The sequence below is a fragment of the Heterocephalus glaber genome, unplaced genomic scaffold, assembly GCF_053883595.1.
Source record: "Heterocephalus glaber isolate CG9 unplaced genomic scaffold, H.glaber_assembly_v1.0 deba00001537, whole genome shotgun sequence".
Taxonomy (NCBI): domain Eukaryota; kingdom Metazoa; phylum Chordata; class Mammalia; order Rodentia; family Bathyergidae; genus Heterocephalus; species Heterocephalus glaber.
This window is the reverse complement of record NW_028258332.1, coordinates 4228678-4255650: the sequence shown is the minus strand read 5'-3', so window position 1 is coordinate 4255650 and position 26973 is coordinate 4228678. Positions and strand designations below refer to the sequence as shown.

At 48.3% G+C, this 26973-nt stretch overlaps 1 long non-coding RNA gene across 2 annotated transcripts; it reads left to right on the top strand.

Annotated features, from left to right (window-relative positions):
- Window positions 1-233: 233 nt before the first annotated feature.
- Window positions 234-25250, top strand: LOC110349248 (uncharacterized). Of its 2 annotated transcripts, XR_015442170.1 has the most exons (4): window positions 234-2397; window positions 2963-3102; window positions 6472-6589; window positions 14521-25250. It is a non-coding gene; the product is annotated as an uncharacterized LOC110349248 (long non-coding RNA). The 2 variants fall into 2 exon arrangements; XR_015442169.1 differs by having other exon boundaries at window positions 2963-6589.
- Window positions 25251-26973: the final 1723 nt, after the last annotated feature.

The window sequence follows — 26973 nt, the reverse complement described above, 5'->3', positions numbered from 1 at the left end:
AACCGAGCCACAGTCCAGAGCAAAGCTGGATCCGAATGCACCCACACCACCAGTGCAGGTTCTATTGGTCGCCAAAGAGGAAGTGGGATACACAAACAACCTGATTGGCTGCAATGAGCACCTTCCTTATATGGGCATGGTCTGATCACTGGCAGCCTGTGATTGGCTGAAATTCTGTTGCTTGGTTACAAGAGTATACACTTAGGTTAGATGAAAATTTGTTCACACCTCAAGCTAGGGTATAGTTTATCATGTATAGGAGGTTGCTTTGGGCCCACCTCATCATCCAGGCATGGAAGATGGCTTAATCCAAATTTATTTGGTTTCAGTACAACCATGTTTAAATGAACGCGGGATGGGGAAGAGGGAAATACTGTAACTACCCTGTTCTTTCTCAAGTACACAGTTTCCTCTCTTAGGGGATGAACTGTGCCCCTCTTAAGGTTTTTATGTGGAAGTTCTGACCCCTAGTTCCTCGGAATGTAACAATATTTGGAGACAAGGCCTTTAGATAGGACGTTAGGGTCAAAGCAGGTCATAAGTAGGCCCTGATCCAATGACAGCTGTGGCTGTGAGAAGTGATCAGACACAGACACAGAGGGAAGGGCATGGCAAGTCCTAGGAAGAAGAGGGACCTCTAAAAGCCAAGGGAAGTAGTCTCAGAAGAAATCGGCAACTGCCCACACCTTGGTCTTGGAGTGCAAGACACTGCATTAACTTCCCATTCTTTAACCCCCAGCACGTGGCATCCTGTTATGGCAGCGTGAGCAGCCGAATACCAGCTTCCAAGGAGTCTGTCTGTCGGCCCAAATGGCAATTGGCATCTTCAGCGCAGATTCCTTGCCTACTCTGGAAAGCTGGGGCTCCATTTCTAGCTGTCTTCCCTGGCTGGGTGTAGCTGCAGTCCTGTGTAATTCCATGTCCTTCCATTTGACAACACTTTTTGGTTTCTGGTCTTCCCAGTTTTTCCCCTAAGGAGGTTGGAGCTGCTTGTGAGCAGGATCTCATCTCCTCGGCGGCCCTCAGCGGCCCTCGTGAGAGCTCACAAGGAGCTTCCCAGCTAAGGCGACGGGGCTGTGCTCCCAAAGGTGACCGTGAGGAGGCGGGACAAAGGCCTTGGCTTTTCCTCCCCGGCCCCTCCCCCGGGAGCCAGAGACCAAAGCTCGTCCCTCTGCTGCCCTGCCTGGCTCGGATGGAAAGGACTGAGGAAGGAGGCCTCCAACCAGAAGGAGAGCTGCTCGCTCAGGGCTGGAGAATGGGCTTCGGGGCCACCCTGTCTCCCAGCTGACCTGCGAGACACACTCCCAAGTGGCAACCCGGTCGGAGGCCGCCGCAGGGTCTGTGAGCGCTCCGGCGCCGTCAGCTCCCCGCTGACGGACCTACAGGGCTCTGCTCTGCAGACTGCTCCGTGCCGGCCCCAGCCTCGGAAACTCTCCAAGGAGCTGCCGACGCAGTGATGAGCCAGCTCGGGCTTGGAACCCAACCGGGCTATTTTTAAAAGCTGTCTCCCAAAGCGACGCTGTGACACAGAGCAAGCTGCGTGCAGAGGAGACGCGGCCCAGCCTGTGAGGATCTCCAGACCTCACGTCAGCTGAGGTCGGGAATACCAAAGGAGGAAGACAGGCTTCTGAGAGGTCAAGATTTACTGGACTGTATACAATTCAAAAATTTGTACCTATTCAGGTTTGGGAACAGTATTAACCTAGGAATGCTTAAGCAGAAGAAGTGTGGAAAACAAGCCTGAAAATATTCCCCTCTGAAGGACGAGATCTTTGAACTGCTGTGCGAGGTTTGTTTATTTATCACGAAGTTAACTACCCAGTGTCTTGCCATCTGCTCAGTGGAACTCATCTGGGTCCAGTTCAAATATCTCCCTCCTTTCTGCTTCGTCCTCCACTTCCCTTCTTCCCTTCCTTTCTCGTTCCTTTCTTTCCAAATGGGAATATCTGAATGCACAAGGTGTCACGCTTGGAAAAATCCACGATGCACTCAACCTCATTTTGTCTCGTACTAGTGCGTACCAGGAATTTCAGATGACTCGGACAAGCTGTGGTTGATTGACGATTGACTATGAGATACACGATTAGGCCTCATAGCTTCCAGAGGATGTGCCCTTCCTTTCTGACATCAGTGTCACGACTGTGGCCAGACCGAGATTCTCCCACGCCGAGCACAGCATGGGCACCATTCTCCAGGACTTCACAAAGCCCCTTCCGGCCGGATTCATTCTCAGCCCCCGCCAACCTCCGGGCCCTGCTGTGAGAGGGCCCTTCCCTCTCTCCTCAAGCTTGCATCACGCATGCTCTGGTGAAGCATTGGAAGTGCCGGCTTTAGAGGCTGTTCTGTGGCGTCTGTTCTCTGGACAGCACCCTGAGAGTTACTTACCTCCAGTGAAATGTAAGTTTCCTCAACAGTGAAATACGGATAATAGCTACTCACGGTGACTGCTGTAGGTATTATGTATGGTAACCTTTCCCACATAGGTGACATACTAGCCACTCAGCAGATGTCCGCGGTCCCTCCCAGAGTGTTCAAAAGACACAGATGATGGTTCCCTCCAGCTTTCTTTTCATCGCAGATGTCTGAGTCTGCAGCAATTCGCCCCAGACTTTCCCTCCTCGGCTCTCTTACAGTTCAGGTGCAGAAATTCTTGGTTGGGGAGGTGTCTCGCCCACTAGTGGGCATCTAGTGACTTCCCTGCACTCCACTCACTAGAAGCCAGTAGCACCCACAACCATAATGAGGACAACGTAAAGTGTCATGGACATTTCTCAGCCTCTTGGAGCAAGGTCACCCCATTAAAAGCCTCTGCTCTACCCCAAAGTGGGTGAGTCTGTAATGTCCCCGTGTGTAAAGGCTCGGTCACTGTCCTGTGGTGTCGCTAGGAGGTTGTAGTGATTGTGTGTGAACTCTTGAAGGTGATGTTGGGATCCCATGCTCTTTTCTTTCTTTCTCTTCCCAGCTGCCGGGAGGTAAACATCTTAATCCATTCACAGTCCATGCCACCATATTTCAGCCTCAGCACGGGGCCAAAAATAATGGAGCCAGCAGGCCATGGACCGAAACCTCTGAAATTGTGCACCAAAACAAATACTTCTCCTTGTAAGTTGTTTACCTCAAGTATTTTTTCCCAGCAGCAGAAAGCTGACCAATCCAATAGTTGTAGATTGAGGCTCATGGTGGGCTTGAGGGGTCCCCAGACAGCACCCCGAGCCTCCTTGATTGTCTCTACCGGACCTGACATGGTCAAGAGAGGAAAAGGTGCTGAACAGAAGAGAGACCTGTCCAGAACCACCCTGGGGTCCAATAGTGTAGGGTAAGAAATGTGAGTAGAGAAATGTGCAGCTTTGAGGTGCTGACTGCCTCTACAGGACATTGCTGGCACGGGATCTTGCCACCCTTTAGATCCTCTGACCATCCTTAATTCTCCAGAGAAATGACAGAATTATTTCATAAACTCTAGTTGTACCGAGCATGATAACCTTTATAGTGCTGCTATGTCACAAATATCACTGGTTCATGAGATGAGCCTGGATATCAGTAGACCATTCACCATCCACCTTCCATCTTCCATCCATCCGTCCATCTTTCCAAGGTCTGTAGGAATGGCCTAGCTCAAAACACAAAAGGCTAAATGTGTCTCAGTTACGTGCAGGGAGCTGCAGGATCTCCAGTATGATTTGCATTTAAAGATGACACACACACACACACACACACACACACACACACATCCATATATGTATATATGCAGTGTGATTGAAAAGCAGTGAATGTTTAAATGAAAAAATTATTACAGTAAAGATACATAGCCACAAATTTTCTTCAAAACACTGCCCCTCTTCCAACATGCTTATCCCATCGCTGTTGCCACTTTCTGCAGTCCTCTATTTGTGAGTGTCTTTAGTTGCTCTGTGGTGGCTGCCTCGATGTCCTGAATTAATTTGAAGTGTTTACCTTTTATGGCCCTTTTGACTTCGGAGAAGATTCAGAAGTCATAGAGTGCCAGATCTGTTGACTGAGGGATCTGAGGATGCACCGTCATGTTTTTATGAGCCCACCTTTCTGTGGGGCGGCGCTAGGCAGCAGCCTTCTCTGTGCTTTGATCACACCTCATAAAGACACTCATGAGAGAGGCCTTCCAGAGCTGCTTCAGAAAGTGGCCACATGATGGATAAGTGTGTTGGAAGTGAGAGGGACTAGTGGGAGGGGGAGCAATAGCAGTCTGCCTTTTACTTGATGCAATTGAAACCTTTGCTGTATATGTTGATACACTTGAGTGTGCAAAGCTGTAATACATGATTATTTATATGCCCAATGCATACCTGCGTATGTCGTCATAATGATGGGATTAGAACCAGATTCTCTGGCTCTGCGTTTCCCAGTCAGTTGGCCTTGGGCACTGAGCCTGCAAGTGTTCTCAAGGTTATCTTGCCCCAGGGAGCGTGGCGTGTGAATTAGCACGGAGTAATTTAAACACAGGGAGGACTTGGAAATAAGAACATTAAGTGTACATGTTTGCTCCCGAGGGAGAACAAAGATGGAGACTTGTTTTCCTCATGAAAACACACTTCCCCATGCATCCCTGTGTTCTGTGGGACCCTGCATCCTGCAGGCTCAGTTAGCTCACTGTAAGCCATGGCCTTGTGCTGGACCCTCTTTTGGGAAGACCCTGCCTTGGTCAAAATCATCTAATCTTTTCCCTTCTCTTTCAGGCTTCATACGTGTTCAAAATCGGTTCAGAATGTTTTGCTTGTCCAGTGGATATTTTTCCCCACACTGCATAAATGTTTGGGTTTAATGAGACCCCATTTGTTTGAAGTTTGATAAATAAGATGTCATGCGCTGGGGCTCTTGCTGCACAAAGAGCGAGTGAGAGCAATCAGCGGCTGTGCTGCAGGCTCTGACCCGCAGTGTGCTCAGTGTCACTGCCACACTTACAAATGTCCCTGTTAGGAAGGCTTTCTGCTCCCAGCTTTCATCTACTTCCTGTTCTCGCAAGTTGTGGTTTTTATCTCCAAAACTGCAACATCAAATTATTTGGGTTTACGTGGGAATGAGGTCCGCCTTTAACGAGTTCTACAGGTGTGAAAAATGCATTGTCCCTTTTCGCACAGCATTGCCCTTTTGTGTCAGATGGCAAGTTCTACATGGTCAGAATTTGACAGACAAGCAACCTTCACATTTCCATACACAGGACACGACTGCTTTTAAATTCTTCCTTTTAAACTGAGGAAGCAAGGAAAGCTTTCATTCATTCATGCATTGAGCATTTGTCAGGTGTGACAGACTGAGCTAGTCTTTTATAATGGAAAGAAGAAAGGTAGGAAGAGAGGAAGGGAGAAGGGGAAAGGAAAGAATAAAACAGAGCCCGCGTGGCCTCCTGGGACTTCCCTCTGGCCCGGCACCCCTGCTGCATGGGTGTGGGGCCATGTTGCAGAAGCCCAGCCCCTCGGGGGCTCATTAACCAGCCTCATCTGCTCGAGGGAGGCGCAGCACAGGTAATCTGAAGATGTCCTCAGGTGTAAAACATGGCCAGGCTGGTGTCAGAGCCTCCATAGAGAGGCGGGGGACACGACTCCCCAAGGGAGGGCTGATGGCTGTCACAGGCAGCAGGGTGCTTCTGAGGGGCTGGGGGGCACTGAGGGCCTCAGCAAGTGTCTGCACTGGAGCAGGAGGGTGGGCGGGGCGTGCTGTGAGCACGCAGTCTGCCAAGTCCAACCTGCACACCTGCCCTTCCCTGGTCCAGCGTCCTGCATGGCCGGTGTGGCTGCTCAGAGGGCCCGGCGTGGACAGTACCCTCCTCTAGGGCCATTCCCGGGCTCCAGGGCCCTGCAGGCAGCTGGCTGGGTACAGGAAGGCTTCTGAGAGGCGGTCAAGCCAGCACAGCAGCGGCACAGAGGAGGGAGCTGGCTGGGCCCTCGAGGTCGCTGCTGCCTGCTTCTGTCTCAGTGATGCGGCAGACACATTGCCCTGGATGGGGACTGATGTGCCTAGCAAGGACAGAGGGAGAACCGACTGCCTCTGGTCCAGAATCCTAGGCAGAGACAGGGGCTTCCTCAGGGACAACAGGTGCTGGGCGCCTTCCCTGGGGGCTGTGGAGACAGATGGAAGCCGTCAGACCTTCTGCCCCTGTGTTTCCTGAGGCTGACCATGAGGGCATTAGCGGACGTTACGCAGCAGCCTGGCAGACAAGCACTGGCACATCTGGGTCCGTGGTGACCCGGAGGGACATCTGGGGGGACAGGAGGCCTTGCTGCCAGGGAGAAGTGGAGTGATCACAATATACAGCAAATGCTTACGTCTTAAACAGTTGTTAGAGTAAAAGACACATCGCCCAGAGCCCCACTCAACGCCCTCCCTCCCTCCAGTCACACTCTCCCCATCATTCTGTCCACTTTCTGAAGCATCTCGGAGTCCTCTTCCCTGAGTGTCTTTACAGTGGTCACACATGCTCTGAATGTTGCTACCTAGAGCCATCCAACGGGACGGCAGGCTCTTAGAAAACGACGGCGTCCTCATCCACCTCAGTCACCAGATCTGGCACCCTGTGACTTCCGGCTCCTCCCCAAACTCAAAGTGACTGCAAGAGGTAAATGTTTTGAATGAATCCTGGACACCGAGGCAGCCAGGACAGTGCAGAAGGAGGAAAGAGGGCCAGGAGAAGCGTGTTTGAAAGGAGGGGAAGTGTTCTGAGAGGGATTCACGGCCGTGTGTCTTTTACTGTGAGAGATTTTAAAATGTTGAAACATACACTACCTTTTTCTACCCCACCTCATCCATAGATGTGCTTTTCAGGGTTCTGCCTCTCTTTTAGTGGCCTTTTCTGGGTCCCCCTTTGGTCGGCAGAGTGTGTGTCTCTCATGTCTGTGGTCAGAGCCTCCCTGGTGAGGAAGAGCTTGGGCCAGGCAGAGACCCAGTGCTGTTCGGGGTCCTGGTGACGCGGGCAGGGGTGCAGGACAGAGGAGGGCTGTGGCGCTGAGCGTGCCTGGGGCCGCCTGCCACTCCCAAAGCCTGCACGGCCAATGCCCGCTGCTGCCCCCTAAAACCCGTGGGCTGCAGGCAGTGGTGGAATATGGTGGTGTTCTGCCTGTAAAAGAGTAAATAATCTATTTTTCCCCTAAACCGGACTCAGCTTCTTACCACCAGCAAAGTTTCTGAGGGTGATCTTTAGTTAAGTGGTCTGTGCCCCACCAGTGGGGGCAGCCGGGCCGCAGCCCGAACGTGGCTGTCACTGTCCACTGCTTTCCCTGTGTGTCTCCACGTCACTTAGCACTTCCGTTCTCTCGGGAGGAACCAGCCCCTGCCCTGAGGACCTCATCTTTACCTGAGCCTATGTCCAAACAAGGTCACGTTTCTGTGTCCCAGGGGTTAGGACGTTCACATATCCTCAGGGGCCACAACTCCACTTGCAACAGAAAGTGCTCAGACATGAATGGGATGGCTTGTAAGGAAGCTGGCAGGGAATAAGTGAGACGGTGCAGTGGTGTGCAGGATTTCAGGGGCCAGGAGACGCCAGAGACGAGGTACTAACAACTGCAAGCTCTCGTCGTCTGCTGTGTCCCAAGAAATGATGACACATATTCTGATTTCCATCCCAGTGCTTTTTCATCCGGGAATACAGCATTATGTCACTGGTAGAATTTAAATATCTTGCTCTGTGGGGCAAAGCACATGGTTTGTCCTCCAGGTTGAGTGGTGCCCAGACTGGTGGGCAGAACTGGGGCGAACAGGAACCAGGGAGAAAGAAAGCGGCGATTTCAGCGGGAACTTTGACTCCAAGCTCGGGCTGGGCACTGCATGGCACCTCCTGGACCTACCTGCCCTCTGCCGTCCACATGCTCATGGCCTTGCCCTGGGCAGTGCCCTCCCTCAGACGCAGCACGGGTTTCCTGCCTAACACCACTCCTGCTCCAAAGGGGAGGAACGCTGCATCAGTCAAAAATCGAAAGCAGATAATCACAGGCAGGATTTCCAATCTCATAATAACTGGACTTAGAAAAATAATGACAAAGGCGAAGGCTGATACTTTCCTCCTAAGGTAAAAATATAAAATTGAAGAAGGGAGTTTCCCGATGACACATTGGTGACACACAGAGGTTTCTGGTTTTCTCTAGAGGAGCTAGGGCAAGCTGGCGCTCATCAGAGCTAAATTAAAGCTGGTTTGGTTTAATTACAAGGAGAGAGAGAAACAGCAGGAAGCGCAGGCTGGAGTGGGAAGGGCATGAGCTTTACAACTGGTGAGACCCAGTTTCTAATCCCAGTGCTACAACTTCTAGTGGAGTGAACGAATCATGTCACTTAATACAAGTGGGCGTCAACTTTCGGCATGGTGGGATCACATCTGAAGATGTGGACTGAGGACTTCTGACGCCTGGAAGTTCACGGGCAAATGCACTCCCCGAAGCGCACTTGTCAAGGAAAGAACCAAGGAAAGGCGCGGTCGTGAGTTGAACTGTGTCCCTCCAAGTGGAAACCCTGACCTCCCGTATTACAGATTATGACTTGATTACAGAAAGTCATCAGAGTGGGCCTAAAGCAATATGACCCGTGTCCTTATGAAGAATGGAAATTCGGACCCAGAGACTGACCTCCAAGGGAAGAGGACAAGGAGATGGAACGCCGAAGATGGCTGTCCACAAGCGAAGGACAGAGCCTCCGGGGGGAGCATGGCCCAGCCACAGCTGCGATCTTGACATCTCACCTCTAGAAGTGTGGGCAGGACCTTTCTGTTATTTCAATCCCCGTCTGCGGGCTGCTGTGACGTCCCAGCACATCAACCAGGGACTGAAGGGACTGTGGGGGTTGGCACTGCAGGGCCGGGGCTGTTTTCCCTGCAGGGTCTCTGCCCGAGCCCTGCACAGGAGCAGCGTCAGATCCTAAGTGACATGCAGTCGATTCCGCGGAAAACAGAAACATTCGCCGCAGAGGCGCCCTTTTTAGCAGCCTCCCTGTGGTTTCTTTTTCTATTCTTATTAGTTGGATCTATAAAAAGAGCAGCACATCTCAAAGATTGGGGAGGCATGTGAGCGCAGCACTGCTGCTGAAACTCCCTCCAAAGAGGGAGTTGGACGGCATCTGTGATGTCACACGCAGTGTATAATTACAGATGTTATTAAATTGTAAAATGGGAAGCTGGAAAAACATGTCATTTGGTAAGCTCTGTCTCCTGCCTGGAGTAATGACATGCCTCTCCTCTGGTCAGTGTTGTATTTACAGGGCGCATGTGGTCTGGGCCCCTGGAATGTTTTCTAATGTGAGATGCGTCAGGAGAAAGGCCGAGGGCCCGAGGTAGAGGCAGGAGGAACACTATCTTACTGGGGACCTGGTTCCTGTTTACATTATGCTGGGATAAGATTGATGGTCCTGTCTTAATGACAGCCACCTGGAAAGTTAATGATTAATTATTGCCTGCCTTTCCCCTTTCTCCTGTGGGCTTTGTCTGTAGCAGGCTCCTTGGTTTCTGGAATATCATTCTTTAAATAGGTAAGGTAGTTTGGGTTGGTTGGAATGAACGAATCTGGAGTTAGGAAGCACTGTGAGGTTCGGGGTGGGCCACTGCCAGCTGTGCACTTACAGTGTTTGTAGGATCGCGTGCCCCAGCTGCTAGACGTCAGCAGCCACAGCTGCTCTCCGTGTGATGGCTACGGTGTCTCCAGACCTTGCCCGGTGAGCTTTAGAGGCAAAATTCTGCCCAGGTGGAGTCAGGGGCCTATACGAACAGGGCAAAGGGTTAGGTGAGGAGGAGAGAGTGGAGGTCGGATTTGCGGTGAAATCTCAGCTGCCAGTTTGCAGTGCTTGGTGGTGGAGTATGAGAAAGATCAGTGTGCCTCCATCTGTGGGCGCTTGGCCAGGTCGGCTGTCTTGTTTGTTTCCCTGGTTTCGTGTGATGAAATCAAACACAGCTACTGATAAAGCTGAGGCGAGTACTAGGATTATACTTCTGTGCAGAACTGTTTCCAGATGGAGCCAGTCACAGGGGATCTCAAGGGGCTCTGTCCTCCCACAGGCTCTGCCCCACGGTGGCACTCAGGGACATTTTGTCTGGGGCTCTCCAGTCAGAGCAACCAGTCTATCCCAGGGCTACCAGGTAAGTTGGTTTGGATCACCCGTCAGTTAGTTGAGGATCAACATCAGCTCACATGGCCTTGGGAGTGAGCAATGCTGAAATGTGGTGCAGATCGCTGGTGAGGAGGGCCCCTAGGTCTGAGGGGCCGTGTCAGGCCAGGGGCTGAGCAGGTCTTCCTGGACTGCAGGCTGGGACCCACAGCTGGTTTCGTCAGTCACCCAGCACCTTGCCCTCCTGCTTTCCTCTTGCCCTCAAAGTGATCTCAAGAGATTATTAGGGTGGGCTGGTGGCTCCTAGTCCCCAAATGTCCCGTGTGGCCGGTGCTCCCTCCAGTTTAGCTTTCTTGTGAAGTGGGCAGTGGGGTCAAGGGTGGTCCAACTCCCTCCCTGTTTGGAGTCTGGGTCCTGCCATGTTTGTCTTCGGCCCGTCTCCCGGGTCCGGGCACCTCCCCAATGGACACGCCCCTTCCTGCAGGGCCGCCGGCCTCGCTCACGGCCTCTGGACAAGCCCAGCACGCCTCCTGTCCCCATTCCTCCTCTGCTGCTGCGAGACAGTTTCACAGAGCTAGTGTCCTGCGGGTCCCTCCTACCCAGCTGAGGAGCGTGCCCCAGGGCCTCCTGAGCAGAATTGCATCCGTGGGAAAATTCCCCGTTTTGAGCCCTTGTTCCCTTTAAGTACCCTTTCCCTGGACGGCCCCTTCCTAGGTGTTCTTTGAGAGAGGCCTTGGCTTCCGGGGGCCCTAGCTTTGCCTGGCCTGCTCCCCCCAGGCCAGCTCAGGTGGACGTGACTCCGCCCTGCTCCCGACGAGCCTCCTTTTTTGGCTCAGATTTGCCATCCCCAGAACAGCCTGGCTCAGAGCCCCTTTCTTGCCCTTCTCCTTCAGAGGGGGCTTTATCCTCTGGTCAGGGCCAAAGGACCTCACTGGCCTTTCACAGAGTTACTTTTAATCGCCAAAGTAAGATGTAAATATATGAACTTGCCACTAAATTTATCGAAGGCAGAGGCCCATTCCCTGCCTGCTCTCCCGAGGAATCCCTGTTGATCCCGTGGACAATACCCTTTCTCTGATGTTTAGAGAAGACACTGCCTGCCTGCATGTTGGCTTGACTCTGACCCCCTCCCTGTCCTTCCGCGCCCTGTGGAACACATTCGGAATGACCTGGGTTAATTTAACCTTGTGTGCCAGCTCCTTGGTTTATCTCACATGAGCTGCAGTTTGTATTTGGAGACTAGAGTCTGGGATGCGGAAGCAAGTGGTCCCGCATCACTCTAGAAGCTTTGAGCTTAGCCACAAGACCATCGCACTGTCTGTAGGGAAGAGGAGAGAAGCGGGGAAAGAGAGACAGGAAAGAACCTCCCTAAAACAAACAAGAAAGCATATGTGTTACTGATGCGCTTTTGTAGGAGATGCAAAGACTGTCGTGGACACTGAGATTTGTCCACCACCCGGAAGTCCACTCCAGATTCTCATCCAGGAGGGCTTTGGTCAGGCTTGGTTGTGATGGAAGGGAGGAGCAGATCCAGGTCTCCAAGTGAGTCGCATTTTCTCAGGGAAAACGTGCTTCTCCCCAGGGAGGGTGCAGAGAAGGGGTGGGGCAGCTGCTGTCTTGCTGGGGACAGCGGGGGTGTACTGTGCTCAGGAGGCTTCTGTGGGACCCCCAGTGGGGCCGCACACGGATGGCTAGGAGTCTGCTCACTGCAGGGCACTGGCCCCGTTGGAGATGGGCAGCTGGTGTCCCAGCATATCTGGCCCGGAGGTTCCCTTGCAGCATCTTGGGGAGCTCCTGGGTTTTCACGTGCAGGACAGGAAAAGCAGTGCAGCAGGTGACCTGCCTTGGATGGGGATGTCCATTCTGTGAAAGCCTCAAGGCCCCTCTCTGGGGTGGAGGGTGCTGGGGAGCTGAAAGATGTCTCAAGTTAAGCCAGAAGTACTGTGTGGAACGTGGTTTCTTTAGATGCTTCTGAATGAACAGAACAGTGCTCCTCTCTGTGCTCTGGCCCATGGGACCAGGAAGTACAGGAAACTTGAAAGGCACTTTCTCCCCCTTTTATGCACGTATGCTGTGGATTCCTTCCGAGACACCAGGCTCCCTGCCCTCCCAGGCAGCAGGCATGGCCAGGGCATCAGCCTGCCTCTCTGGGACTGCTTTAGCATGCCCTTGGCTCTGCCGGGCACAGCTGGCGTTGACCTCCAGCTCGACTGGGGGGCTGCATTCGAGGAGCTCCAAGACCCACTGGTGTGGTGACGCAGCTGTCCTGCAGAACTGGTGGTGTGGGTGGCTTCTCTTGGGGATGAGCATTTGGAAGCTATGGAGAAGCATAGCATCATTAGTATGAAACACAGCCAAGGACTCATTCTAGAACCTGCAGCAGAGGGGCCACCAGGCAGGTGACCTTTCAGTGTCACCTTGGCCAGACTAGCATGCACTTGTACAGGGCCCTGGGCCTGCAGGTGCCCAGTGCATCATCAAAAGCAGGACAAAGCTCGTCTCTGCCTTCCTGTTACATCTGTCTCCTCTATTACCTTAGATCTCTGCCTCGGTCCCCAAGCAGCACTGGATGGGAATCACATGAGGACACAGCGTCCTGGCTGTGAATTTGCCTGGCTGTGTCATCCCCCTTCAGACTGAGGACACCAAGATAAGAGCAACTAAAGTAATCTGCAGGGTTTGCAGGGACATGCAACCACAGCTTTTACAACGAGCAGTTCCAGACTCCCTGGAATGTCCCCAGCCATTGTCCTGATCCCACAGCCACCTTGGATTCCAGAAAAAGCAGAGCCTCTCCGACTACCCCACGATGAGGTCACCCTCCAAGTAGGAGCATTCAGAGCACGGCGAACCAGGGCCGCCCCTCATCGGAAGCCACCCCAGGAACAGAAGGACCCCTGGGTCTCCCAGGACCTCCCAGCACCAGTCCTGGGCACCCATGCGCCTGCCCACGGCTTGACCAGAACGGTCTAAACTGACAGTGATGTAAATCCCCACCTCTTACCTTGGTTCCCCTTTGCTAGAAAACCCCAAAGCTTTTGCCAGGCTCTCAGAGACAGATTGTGGTGCCTTCTGCTTGGTTGTACTGATTCAAGTTCCTTTTCCTGCCCTAACCAGCACCTCTCTCCTTGGTTGCTGTGGGGCAGGTGTCTCTGGCAGACCCCCAAGCCAGGGCTTTTGCTCAGAAACTTCAGTAATGGATGTCCTCAGTGCAACATGGGTCCAAGCAGCTATTTTGCCCATGAATAGTGTATTTGGGGTTGAACTGTGTCCCTCCCTCCCAAAGGCGCGTCCTGTACATCAGAAGGGGATTTTATTTTGAAAGAGTCATTGTAGACGTAATCAGGGTCAAGACGGTATCATATCAGATGAGGGTGGGCCCTAAGTCAGCAAGAAATCTTTATAATAGGCCAAGGAAGACGCAGAGGGTCAGAGGAGAAAGCCAAGTGCAGATGGGGCAGAGATGGACCGAGACAGCTGAAAGCCAAGGAAAGCCTGGACCCCGGAAACAGGAAGAGGCAGGAAGTACCCTGCCCTAGAGCTCCGGAGAGGGCACAGCCCCGTGGACTCCTGGGATTAGGGCTGCCGGTCCCTTGGCTCTGCAGCCACCGAGTTTAGGGCAGAGCACGGGAGCAGAGTGAGTACCCGTCCTCCAGCTCAGTCCAGCCCACGCCGCAGGTGGGTGATGGAGCCCTGGGTTCGGAGTCGCTGAACTGGTGCAGCATCTGGCCATGGCTCTCGGAGCGGCGGGACTGGAAGACCTGGAGCTGGCTCCACCCCCGAGCCTCGGGAAGGCTGACTCCTTTCTCGCGCGTGACTTAGGCTGTGCCGTGGGTGATGTCTGTGAGACACCACAGACTGATGCCGATGATCAGGTGCTTCGTGCTGATACCACACCCACACACCAGTCACTGAATCCTCCCTCTGGGACCTACATTACCTGTGCAAGCTGCGGCGTGCGGAAAAACAAATCAGTTTTTATTTTACAATGCAACTCTGGCTGTTCGAGAGAATTTCCCCAATGCTTTGCTCTGGTTTTTTTTTTTTCTTTTACTTTTTGCTCTTTACCAGTCTCTCTCTCCCTCTCCCTCTCCGTGTCCTTGGGATTGAACCCAGAACTTTCACACTGAACTAAATCCCCTGCTCTCCTCTATCTTTTATTTTGAGACAAGTTCTCACTAAATCGCTAAGTTATCCAGGCTGGACTTGAGCTTGTAGTCCTCCTGCTCAACCTCCCAAAGTGCTGAGATAGCACATGTGCTCCCCCCGCCCCACGCTGGCGATTTCCATCACAGTGGGTGAGGCTGGAGGGCAAAGGGTGAAGTTTTCAGTGACTCCTCTGGTCGTTGGTGCCAGCCCCGTCAGAGGTTGGTGTGAGGGCAAGTGGAACAGTAGTTTTTTTAATTCAGAGTCTGACTACCTTTTAAAACAACCAGTGAAAATGGATTTGTCTTGTATTTCCAGAGACTCTGTTAACTCACTTGGGTGTGGTGACCCTCTGAGCCTGTGCTGACCAATACAGAGAACAACTGCAAACAGAAAATGTGCATCTGCAGCCATGACCGAAGCCAGGCGCTGGGGACTTGGAGAGAGTCAAAGCTGGGCACTGCAGAAGCCGGAGCACGGCCTGCACTGGCCAGGGCAGGGAGGTGGGCAGGCTGGAGCCACGCCCTCTTGCAGCCTGGCCTCTCTGACGGACCCAAGCACAGGACCTGATCCCCACAGTTACGTTGTATTTCCTGCTACATGCTTGGTCACCTTGAGCAGAAGGCACCTGGCACACAACAGGCCCAGACCCACGGCCACGTGCTGTGCAGCAGCCAGCTGCTGGGAAGGAAGGAGCGCTGTCCTTCGCCCGGCCTTGAAACCTCCGTGGAGAGCCGTCTTCCCATGGACCCTCCTGCAGGAGCAGCCTGTTCCGTCTGCCAGAGAGGCTGCTGGAAGGGAGGAGAACACGAGTTCTTGGGAGCTGGAGGCAAACTGACAGGTGTGTCAGCCACTCTCACAAGCCCTGGGGACAGAGGGAGCCAAGTAGTTCTGCCCTGTGCTTGCTGGAGAAAGGAGTCAAATCTCAGAGGACTCAGGTCTGCAGACTCGGTGCAGTGCCTGGAAGAGGTCCACACACAGAGGAGGCCTTTGACCAGGGACTTCACCTGCCTTGAGAGAAATCCAAGGAGAGCTCCCTGGAGGAAAAGAGCTGAGAGGAGCAGCTTGGAAATAAGAACAGGCTTGCTTGTCTTGGAAATTTAATGGAGGCCTTGGTTTTCTCTAGGTCATTTACATCCACTGGGGCAATTTAATTATAGTGAATCTTGCTATGCTAAAATGCAATTTGGGATTGTTTATTTTAAGGATTTTTATGAAATTACTGTCATTAGGGATGCTCCTGGATTCAAAAAGGGAGCACTGAAGGAGAAAGAGATGTCTTTCCTGCTTTGCTGTGTGGAAGAAGGATGCCACGAGCAAGAGGGCATTGGCAGGCAGCCAGGCCAGGAGGTTGGTGTCCTGGAAGGCATTTCTTAAGGAGCTCCCTGTTCCCTGTGACTCCAGGTTCTAGGGTGGGTGCAGGAATGGGGACAGGTTTGACATGTCAATCAGGCTCAGGCAACTGGGGACAACTGGAGCCCAGAGCATCCCAAAGCACTTAGAAGAGAAGTATTTTGGGGGCAGCTTCCACCCAAAGTGGTCTCAGAGGTAATTTCAGATGCTGCTAGGGGTTAAGGTTTATATCAGGGGTGTCCCCCTAGAACCTTACATGTTGAGAAGGAGCTTAGGTCTTGGGAACCCATAGCGCAATCTGCTGTCAGGAGGAGGGGCCTGGTTGGAAGAGGCAGGCAGGTCACTGAGGTGTCACCTAGATAGTTGCATTTCCCTTCCCACCTCCTCTCTTCTCTCTCTGCTTCCTGGCCACCATGCTGCGAGCAGCTTCAACCATGGACTGAACCCACTGAAACTGTGAGCCAAATAAACATCTGTAAGTAATGGGTGTCAGGTATTTTGTCCCAGCAATGAGAAAGTGACTAAGACACTGGGAGAAAAGGAATGTCTACCCAGGGAAGAAACAAGGGCCATGGTCCCTGATTCTCAACCTTGGTTGCACATGAGGATTACCTGAGAAATAATACCAGAGAAACATGAGAAGACAACTCAATGGGAGTTTTTGGAAGTCTTCTCAGATTAGCCTGGTCCTGGGCAGGGGTAAAGGGCAGCAGCCTCTTGCTGCCCTGAAGAACAAAAGCCAAGGTCTTGCTGTGGCTGTGAGGGAAGCTTCTGTGATCCCAGATTTGTTGCATGTTGGTGGTTCCAATCTGCCTCGATTGACTTTGACTGACGGTGTGGCGAAGATGAACAATCAGAGCCGAGCAGAAACGGGACATTGAGAAGCTGACCACCACCTGCCCCGGAGAGCCCCAGCAGTAAGAGAGGAGAAAACCAAAGAACCATTCACTCTGAATGCCCATTATCTGAGCATCTCACTCTCGCAACCCTTTAGATAGGACCAAGAAAATGATGCAAGGGTTAACCTGCACAGGATAGGAAGAAGAGATACATCATTCTGCCAGTTAGTTTGACATTTAAAAGGCTATTTATAAAATGATCAGTTCTCAAGAAAATAAAAATAGTGAGAAACTCGAAATTGGCAGTTCCAGCAGAAGGAGATATAATGTTATGCAGAAGGCATTTGGGGGCCTACTTGAAAACGTATTTTGGGTTTATATGATGTTCTTTCTCCTCACTGACATTCAGCTGTTCTTCAGGCAAGATTCTCCGCCTAAATGTTCTTTGTCCCCCTGTCATTGAAGAAAAGTACTACTTGTTCACTGTTTTGTCCACATTGTCACGAGCACCAGAAGGTGGCTGGCTCCCCTCAGCTCCTCAGAGCTGGATGGTGGAGGAGGAGGAGGAACTGGCAACTCCAAGTTCCACATGTAGGTGTTGGTGGCATTCCACCGGAAGTTACGTGGCGCTGAACACATGGTCGAACTCTTTTTAGCTCTCAGTTGAAGTAGGAGGTGACTCTTTCTCCCAAAGAATCTGAATATCTTCTTTCTCTCCCTCTCTCTTTTGTCATGCTCCATACCTGCTTGTCCTCCAACAAGGACGCAGCCAACGAGAGCATTCATCCTCCGGGGATGAGTGGCTAGGATGAATGTGGTTCACAGTCATGACAACCAAGTGCAGGCTGAGAGGTTCCCTAGCCAGAGCACCCCAAAGCAGCATCCTAAGAGGGCCACATTGGATGTGGCCAGAGAAGTATGAGTCTCAGAAGCCAGGGTCCAACTGGACACTGTCCACCTAGTTAGATCTTTTATGGAAGACAAGATGAAATTTTTTTTAAAAAAAATGTTTAAATTAAAAAAATAAACATCATAATTGTGTTCATTTATGGAGTAAATGACCCATCACCTTAAATACTTATCATTTTTTTGTATTGGGAGGACTAAAACTTCTCTCCACCTTGCCATGTACAATTAATTCCTGTCAACCATGGTAAACCTATTGTGCTATAGGACAGTGGAAGTCATTTCTCTTATCCAACTGCACCTCTGTACCTGATAACCATCCTCTGTTCCCATTTCATTTTATCTGGTGTCTTAGTTATTTTCCTCGTCACTGAGACACAGTACCCAACACTCACAACTCTAAGGAGGGAAGGTTTATTTTGGCTCACAGTTTACAGAGATTTCAGTCTACTCTCAGCTGGCCCAAAGGCAGGGCAGCATGGGAGAGGAGAAACAGCTCATGGCAGGGTAGCAGGAAGCAGAGAGAGGGATCAAGGGAGGAGAAAGGAGGCAGACCCTTCCAGCCACACTCCTAGTGACCCACCTTTCCAACTAGGCACCACTTCCCAATATCACTAATCCACGGATGAGCATCATGCCTCCAGGATCTAAGCACTTCCCAAAAGGCCCACCTTTGTGCACATGAGGCTTTGGAAGACATCTAGACATGAACCATAACACCTGGTAACTACTTTTCTGGTCTCTACTTCCATGAGGTCAACTTCTTAAACTTCCACATATAAGGAGAACATGTGGTCTTTGTCTTTCTGTGCCTGACTTCTTTCACATAATATGATCCTTCAGCATCACCTATGTTGCCCCAGATGACAGGATTTCATAGTTTTTTGTTTTGTTTTGTTTTGGGTTGAATAATGTTCCACTGCACAGATAAGGCATGGTCAATGAATTTCTTTGTCTGTTCGTGTGTTAGTGGACATTTAGATTGTTTCTCATATCTTTGTTATTGTGAACAGTACTGCAGTGAATACAGGTGTGCAGAAGTCTCTTTGATAGGGATGCTCTGTATATTCCTTTGGGTATATAGAGGAATCTCTAGGTCAGATGGTAGTTCAGGTTTTTGAGGAAATTCCACACTGTTTTTCATAATGGCTGTACCAGTTTACATCCCCACCAAGAGTATAGGTGAATTCCCCTCTCTCTGCATCTTTGCCAATATTTTCCATTTTTTAATCTTGTTTGTTACTAGGCATTCTAACTGGGTTGAGATGATACCTCATTGTGGGTTTGATTTGCATCTCTCAGATAATTAGCATTCTTTTCATATGCCAGTTAGCAATTTGTGTTTTCTTTTGAGAAATGCATAATCAGGTCATTTGCCTAATTAAAAAAATTGTAATTTTCTTTTTGCTTTTTCTTGTTAGTGGGTTGTTTGAATTACTTATGTATTTTAGATATGAATCCATTGTCAGTGTGTAAATATATTCTTCCATTGTCTCTTAACTGTTAATTGTTCCCTTTGCAGTGAAGAAGCTGGTTTGATATAATTCCATTTGTCCATTTTTTTTGTAGCTTGTGCTTTTGGAGTCATATACAAATTATATTCACACAGACCAATGTCTTAAAGAATTTTCTCTATGTTTTCTTCTAGTAGTTCCATCATTTCATATCTTACATGTAAGTCTTTGATCCATTTTGATGTGAGTTTTGTAAATGATGAATGATATGGGTCTAGTTTTATTCTACATGTGAATACTCTGCTTTTCCAGCACCATTTACTAAAGAGACTGTTCTTTCTCCAAAATATGATCTGGTGCCTGTGTTGAAAATCAATTGACTTTTAATATGTGGATTTATTTCTGGCTTCTTTATTCTATTCCATTGGTCTCTGTGTTTATTTTTATTCCAGTTTTGTGCTGTTTTTATTATTATAGCTCTGTATTATGTTTTGAAGTTAGGTGTTGTGATGCCTCCAGCTTTGTTCTTTTTGCTAAGGATTGCTTTGGCTATTTGTGCTTTTTCATGGTTCTGAATGTTTTCTATTTTTTGTGAAGATGCCATTGACATTTTGAGATGGATTTCATTAAATTCATAGATTGCTTTCTATAGTATGAATATTTTAACAATATAATTCTCCCAGTAATGAACATGGAATGTCCTTCTATTTTGGGAGGAGTCCTCTTTGATTCCTTTTACCGGTGTTTTTATAGTTTTCATTATGGAGTTCTTTCACTTCCTCGGTTAATTTTATCCCTAGGTAATTTAGTTATTTACATATTTATTCATTTGTTTCATTATTAATTTTGTAGTTATTGTAAATGAGACTACTTCTTGATTTCTTTTACAGATAATCCATTATTGATGTATAGAAATGCTAGTCATTCTTATATATTGATTTTTGTATGCTCCAACTTTACTAAATTTCTCAATTAGTCCTAGCAGAGTTTTTGTGCAGTCTTTAATTTTTCTGTACATAAGATCTTATCTGTTTGATTCATTCAATTCCAATTTAGATGTTCTTTTTTGTCTTTCTCTTGCCTATTTGATGTGGGAAGCATTTTCCAGTACTATGCCAAACAAAAGTGGTAAAAGTATCTTTTTCTCATTTCTAGTCTTAGAGGAAATGCTTTCAACTTTTCCTTGTTGTATATTACTTGTTGGTTTGTCATATATGGCCTTGACTATGTTGAGGTATATTTCTTCTACGCCTAATTTGTCAACAGTTTTTCCTTTTCTTATGAAGTGGTGTTAAATTTTTCCAAAAGCTTTTTTGAGTCTATTAAGATGATCATACTATTTTTCATCTTGTTGATGCAATGTATCATGTTTATTGATTTGTGTATGTTGAACCATCTTTACACCTCTAGGGTCAATGGCTGGATCACGGGGTATAATCCTTTTCATGTGCTGTTGGATTTGATTTGTTAGTATTTTGTTGGAGATTTTTGCATCTATCTTCATTGAGAAGATACTGATTTGTACTTTTCTTTTCTGGTTGTGTCCTTGTCTGGTTTTTGGTATTTGGGTAATCTGGTCTTGTACCACAAATTTGAAAGAATTCTCTCTCTTTCAATTCCTTTTGGAATAGTTTGAGGAGACTCTTTAAAGGTTTGGTAGAATTCAGCAATGAAGCCACGTGATTTGGGATTTTCTTCAACTTTGTTGCTTGCTCTTTGTCTATTGAGATTTTCTTCAGAGTTCCATGCTGGTTATACATCTAGAAATGTATACACTTTCTTCAGGATTTCCGTTCTTTTGCATACACAAAGTTGTTCCTAAGGTTGTCCCCGAGGACACCTTATATTTCTGTGGTACTAGTTATCTTTCCCCATTTACCTTCTTTTATTTATATGAATCTTCTCTTTTTTGTCTAGTTAAATGCTTGTCAGTTTTATCTTTTAAAAAAATCCAACTTTTTGTTTTGTTGGTATTTTGTATGTTAAAGTACCAGTGTCATTTATTTCTGCTCTGGTATTTATTGTTTCTTTGCTTCTACTAATTTTGAATTTGGTTTGTTCTTGCATCTCTAGTTCCTTGAATTGCACTGTTAGGCTGTTTATTTGACACTGCCACATCTGTGATGGAGGTGTTTGTCACTATAAACTTCCCTCTTAATACTACTTTTGTCATACTCTATAGATTTTAGCCATTTGGCAATTCTTATCTGAACCCACGGTATACATCCATGGGTGCCCATGAACAGCTAGTGTAGCCCATAATACTCTTCTGGGGCCACATGTGTCCCACATTAAGGAATCCGTTTAGGTACTGTGAAATGCAAGTATGTTCTCTGGGAAGCTCCCAGTTGACAATTGAGCCCAAGATTTGGTTGTTTGAACATCTAACACTGTTGTCTCTGAGCCACACCTTTTACTGCAGGTCCAGGTGCCCCTAATGGCAGCTACAATAGGATGATCCCAAACCCCAGGCCAGGAGTAGGCTGGACCCGCCTGGACATGGTGTGTCAGACTTTTGCTTTCCCTTGCCAAGAATGTGCCAGTTTCATATCCTCAAGAGAAAATTGCAAGATTCTAGAGCCTTTTTCTTAGTAAGCTCTGTGTTTTAGAACAATTTTAGGCTTGCAAAGAAGTTGCAAAGACAGCATACATGCATCCACAGCTGCACACGCAGGACCTCAGAGTGAGAGCCTCTCTACATCTGCATGGTAGGCATCTGGCCGGCCCACTGTGGTCTCAGCTTTGGGCTCCAGATGCACCACTTTCCCCTCATGCTAGCGTCTTACAGGACATTAGTCAAAACTAAGAGACGAACACTGGTTCATTACTAATAACTAAACACCAGACTCTTTGAACATCACTGTTTTTTCAGTGAACCCAGCCAGGTGGTGCACAGCATTTTCTCATCATGTTTCCTAAGCTTTGTCTGTGACAGTTTCTCCGTCTCCCCTTGTTGCATTCCTCAACTGTGACAATTTTTGGAAATTCTGGTCAGGCACTTTATAGAATTTCCCTTGATTTTGTTTCTCTGATGTTTTCCTCTGTGTATTCTGGGGCTCTGGGAATTTGGGGGAATGAATACCACAAGGGCGAAGGCTCTCTCGCCTTGCCTCAGATCGGGGGGCCAGGGCATCACCATGGCGTCTCGGGGCTGATAGCCTTGGCCCTTTGGTGTGGGTGGTGGTTGTCAGGTTCCACCACTGTCACATTACTACTTCCTCTCTCCATGCTCTGCGGTTTGGAAACTAGTTAAGAAGTCCATACTCAAGGGTGGTATAGGAGATGCTAATTTCCACACCAAAGAGGAAAAATACTTACATATATTATTTTTTTGATAGCTAGGTCCCAGTGTTTCCTGAACTTACTTTTTTTTTTGCAAACAACAGATGACAAAAACGTAAGTGAGTCAGACAGCTCTTGTTCCCCTATAGCGTGACAGATACCGGCATTTGCTGTTTGGTGGCCAGTGCTGAGTATGGCACTGGTACTAGGGACATCTGTTTGAAGGTAAGGATTGGAGCTGTGTAACTTTGAGAGGATGCCCTGCAGACCACTGACCACTGACTGTGGAATGAAGTTCTGCCCCTGCCTGAGACCCCCACCGGGCACTCGTGGTGTACAGGAAAAGAGAGCCTCCCCGACAGTGTAAGCCATCACAATTAATGGAGTCATCACCCACCATTTCCTGATCAGAGGTAGAGCTCACCACCTCCTCTTCCAAGGCAATCGTGAAAGAGGCAATTGAGAAATGCTATCTTTCCAATCCTTCGTACCCAAACTTATCTGTCACAGACATTACTTCTCATCTCGGTTGTCACTTTCGAATGCCTGCTCACAGAGAGGGCTGGCTCTTCATACTTGTACAACAGAGCACTTATGTCGTTAAACGGCTATCCAGGTCTTCCATGGGAGGGTGACAGTTCAAAGAAAAGCAAATCCACTTCATGTCTTTATCAATCATTCCAGCTAACTGTGCTGGGAGCAACCTCATTGGAATACCAACATTTTTAGATGCATTTTCTTCCTATTAATTTTTGCATGGGAAGATCAACAGTGTTAGCAAAAATTGACTGGAGCCTGGAAGCCATTCCCGGAGCTCTGCCTAGGAAGTCTTGGCTTCTGTTTTTCTGATTTAAACCCTCCGGGTGCAGTAGCTTTTAATCGTGGTGTTAGTTATTGTTGAATCACTCTGTGGGAGGGGAAGCATCTTCATCCGAAGGCCATGCCCGTTGATAACCCCTGGAAGACAGAAAAGCAAAAGCTCATATTTCTTCAGACACAGTCATCCCTGTGGGGCGTAGACACTCAGCCCAGGCCTGAGTGCTCATTTTCCGCTGTTCTGTCCCTCTGTGCTGCTTGTGCAGGCTCGTGATGTGGTGTGGACAGGGGCAGGATTTGTACCTTGCTGCTGCTCAGGGCTGGTGACACTGTAAGATTACATCATCCTACCAAGATCGTGGAAAACAGGGCAGTGGCTCCGAACACCAAGCCTGCTCCATCAGTGCTGCTAGTCTGGCCTGACTTATTTTTTTCTCAAGACAGGCTGCTCTGGGATTGGAATATTAAGAGGAATTCACGTTAGAGGGACTGTGGGGAGTGATGGGGAGAAGACAACCGTTCCCTGTGAGATCCTTTGGGAGCAGGAGCATTCTTCCCTTCCACACCAGGGTTGCTTTGTTCTCAGTCTGATGAGCAGTGGCCCTGCAGGGTGCTGAGGGCAGGGTGCAGGGGCCGGGGCAGGCTCAGCTGACTGCCAGGCTGTGAGAGGTATTCTCTTCCTCTCTTCACCTGAAAACAAGCGCCCTTCTGTCTATGGCAAACGACTCATTCCCGCGAGTTTTCTGAGCTGCTGTTAAAGTGAGTCTTTGAATAAATTCATTTCTTCTTTAGAGTGGAACCCTCTGGGTCCCCAAAGCAGCCAAGTCCGGAGGGCTCACAAGATGCAGTGGGCGTCACCGAGCGGGGTGGCTCCCTGGGGTCTTTGTTCTTGTCACCAGCTCCAGCCTGATGTTGTCCAGTTTGCTGTGATGTTGGATCTGGTCACTGCCCAACAAGCAGGTGGCTCTGGTTTAACTTGCGTTTTTCTAGAGAAAGTTTTGGCTTAGACTGGACATTCCTGGAGTCACTGGAGTTGTGAGTGAGGAGGAGGCTGTGGGCCAGATGCCTCTTTAGGGGTGTCCTTGCAGAGATGTGGGGGTAACACAGCTGTGTGACCTTCAGGAGGACACCCCCCAGCCTGGGGAGTGTACTGTAAACAAAATACCTGATCAAATTGTTTTCTAGTATTGCTTTTGTTTGTTTGGTACCAGGAATTGAACTTGGGACCTTGAGCTTGCAAGGCAGGAGGCAGAACCACTGAGCTAAATTCCTGGCCCCCTCCAGTATTGTTTTCACAAGTCAATTGTCGCCTGGCTAAGGCTGAGGGCAGCTGAGATGGACCATGTCATTAACTTGGACCCCACTGAAGTGGGAGGAAGTGAGTTTATCACCAAGGTTTAGCTCTGCAGGGCTTTGGCACAATGTGAGTCATCCTGTCCACTTTCAAAGTGCTGATATGAATGTCCATGAATATGCTTGAGGTTTTTTAAAAAACTGAACTTAATTATTTAAATAACATCACTCACTTGCATTAGATAACTGGGTATATATATTTGCACTTAGTGTATTTATCATTCAATGTCAACATCACAATGTAAGATGAAATATGAGCCTGAAATAAAGACTGAAGTCAACACGAATGCTTTTAAGATGTTTGTAATGCACTTCTCACCCACGTATGTGGAATTTTCAACTTTTGTGCAATCCGAAACACACTGCGCATGCTGGTAAAGAACTCTGCAGGATCCATTTCAAAATACTGCTGCAAAGGCCAGGTGGGACATTGAATTGGTTTGCACTTGAGCTGCTTTGATGGAAAATAATTTTTAAACTGTGCTGTAGAAGCACGGGATGCTGAGGGGAGGACAGGCCCGGGGCTCCGAGCAGGTGACCCACTCGGGCAGCCACAGTGAGTGGATCCCTGCTGGTGCAGGTGAGGCTGATGGCAGTGGCCAGGGCGCCACTGTCTGCTCAGGGTGATGGGGCCTTTGCGGCTTCAGAAATAGCTTCTGGGCAGCCCCGCCCCCAGCTCCTATTATTCTCAAAGTTGCTTTTCTTATATTTTGACATTTTTTTCCTCTTAGTCTGTCAGTTTCAGATCACTTTTTACAAACGTTGGTCAGGAATAATGAGACAGGATGGTCCAAAACATCTCCTATATTTGGTCAACACGGTTCTGATGAGAAACTACCTGTTTCAAGCCAGGGATGGTGGGAGGGGCTGGATGGCTGGGTCGAGGCCCGATTTGTGGGTGCCAGTTGGTAAGTAAACGTTTCTCATGAAGATACTGTGTCCTGAAGAACATTCATTTAATAATTCACAAAATGTTTAAGGTAGCGGTATAAATGTCCCCTGTAAGTGTATAATATAGTCCTGTTCAAATGCTCCAAATGAAAGGTGATTCCTCCAAATTCAGTTAAACTCTTGAATTGACTTTTGTTCCATCACAGAATTTTACTGCAAACCAAATGGAAGAAAGATAATAATAAAATAGTAATCCATTTGTTTTTGTTTTGTTTGTATTTTAAGTAATATATTTCTTAACTAGTAAATATATATCACACTTTAGTAATCAGAGTGGATTTCTGAAGAAATGAAATGAAAATATTTTCTCAATGCAACCACCTGTTGTTAAGGTCCCAGGAAGCCCTTGGAAGAGTTTCTCACTGCCAGTTTTCAGCCTGGGTTTGAATTCCACTGATTTTGTTCATTTCATGGAAATATCTAATTCAATTTCCTTGCACCTTACTATAAGGTTTTTTGACATGGTTGTAGGCTATGTTATATTTTCTAAGGATGAAATGTTCTCCAGTCCCTAGGAATTTCATTCTTAACAACAATAACAACCATAATCACACATAATCCCATAGCCTCATCTACACTTCTTTCTGAAGAAGAATTATTTTCCAAAGAAATTCTGTGAAATATCTGGAGAGAACACAGCAGGTAACTCATCATGGAATCTGGTGGACATGCTGTCTTCTGGCATTTGGAGACCCTGAAGTGTGATGGTGCGCCTCCCCCTTCCCAGACAAGTGAAATGAGAAAAGTTGGCCAGATGGTGAGCTCCCCTCTCATGGACTGAGCTCACAGGCACTGTGTGGTGCTCAGTTCTCAATGGACAATGGGTCAGAGTCAGCTGATGAGGAAAACTTACGTCAGGGACTAGAGAGACCAAGCTAGAAGGACAAGAAAAGAAATAGAGCAAAGAAAACAGGACTAAACCATGGAATAAAAAACACTCTTTTTTATAGTAAAAATAATCAAACTCCATATTTTCTTTTCTCAAATGTTCAAGATAAATTGCTTCTGCTAAGCAAAAGGAGAGTTTTTATAAGAAAAGAGAGTAGAGTACAAGAAAGAGTTGTTGAAATAAAAGATATTAATGAAGTGTTGGAAGGTAGGTAGGGAAAAATCTCCCATGCAAGAGAGTTAATAACAAAAGAGATTGAGTATATATAATAAAAAGTAAAAGATCTGGAAGAACAATGTATAAGATCCAAAATATGGCCAATAAAAGCCAATGAAAAGAAATAGAGTGGAAGGATCACATAAAAAGTATAGGTCAATATTTTCTAGGTTGCAAATTCCCACTGAGTTCCCAGAGCCAGGAATGAGATCGAGGCCCAGATGTATTCCTGGAAATTTTCAGAAAATCAAATATGCAGGAAGCTTCTTTCTGAAAATGAGAATCTATTTGACATAGGTTTCTTGTTATCTACAGTGGATGCTAAAGCAATGAAGTAATATCTCCCAAGTTCTGAAGGAAAGTGATTATTGTAGTTGGATCTTGATGTCCCCACAAAGCCTCATGGCTCATAGGTGGAGTTTTTTCTGGGGTGGCTGCATTTAGGGTGTATGAATATGGATTAAGAATGTGTGGTAACTAAATTAGTTCACTGATTGGTTTGGCATAGTTTTCCATGTGATTAAGGGGAAGGCCCACTCTGTGTGTGGGTAGTACCATCCAGTGGGCTTATAGCCTGAATGCGATAAAAGGGAAAGGAAAGATCACTGTTTCCTGCCTCCTGCCTACCCTGCCATGGACTGTTTCTCCTCCTCCATGCCACCCTGCCTTGGAGCCAGCCAACTATGAACTGAAACCTCTACAAACTGTGAGC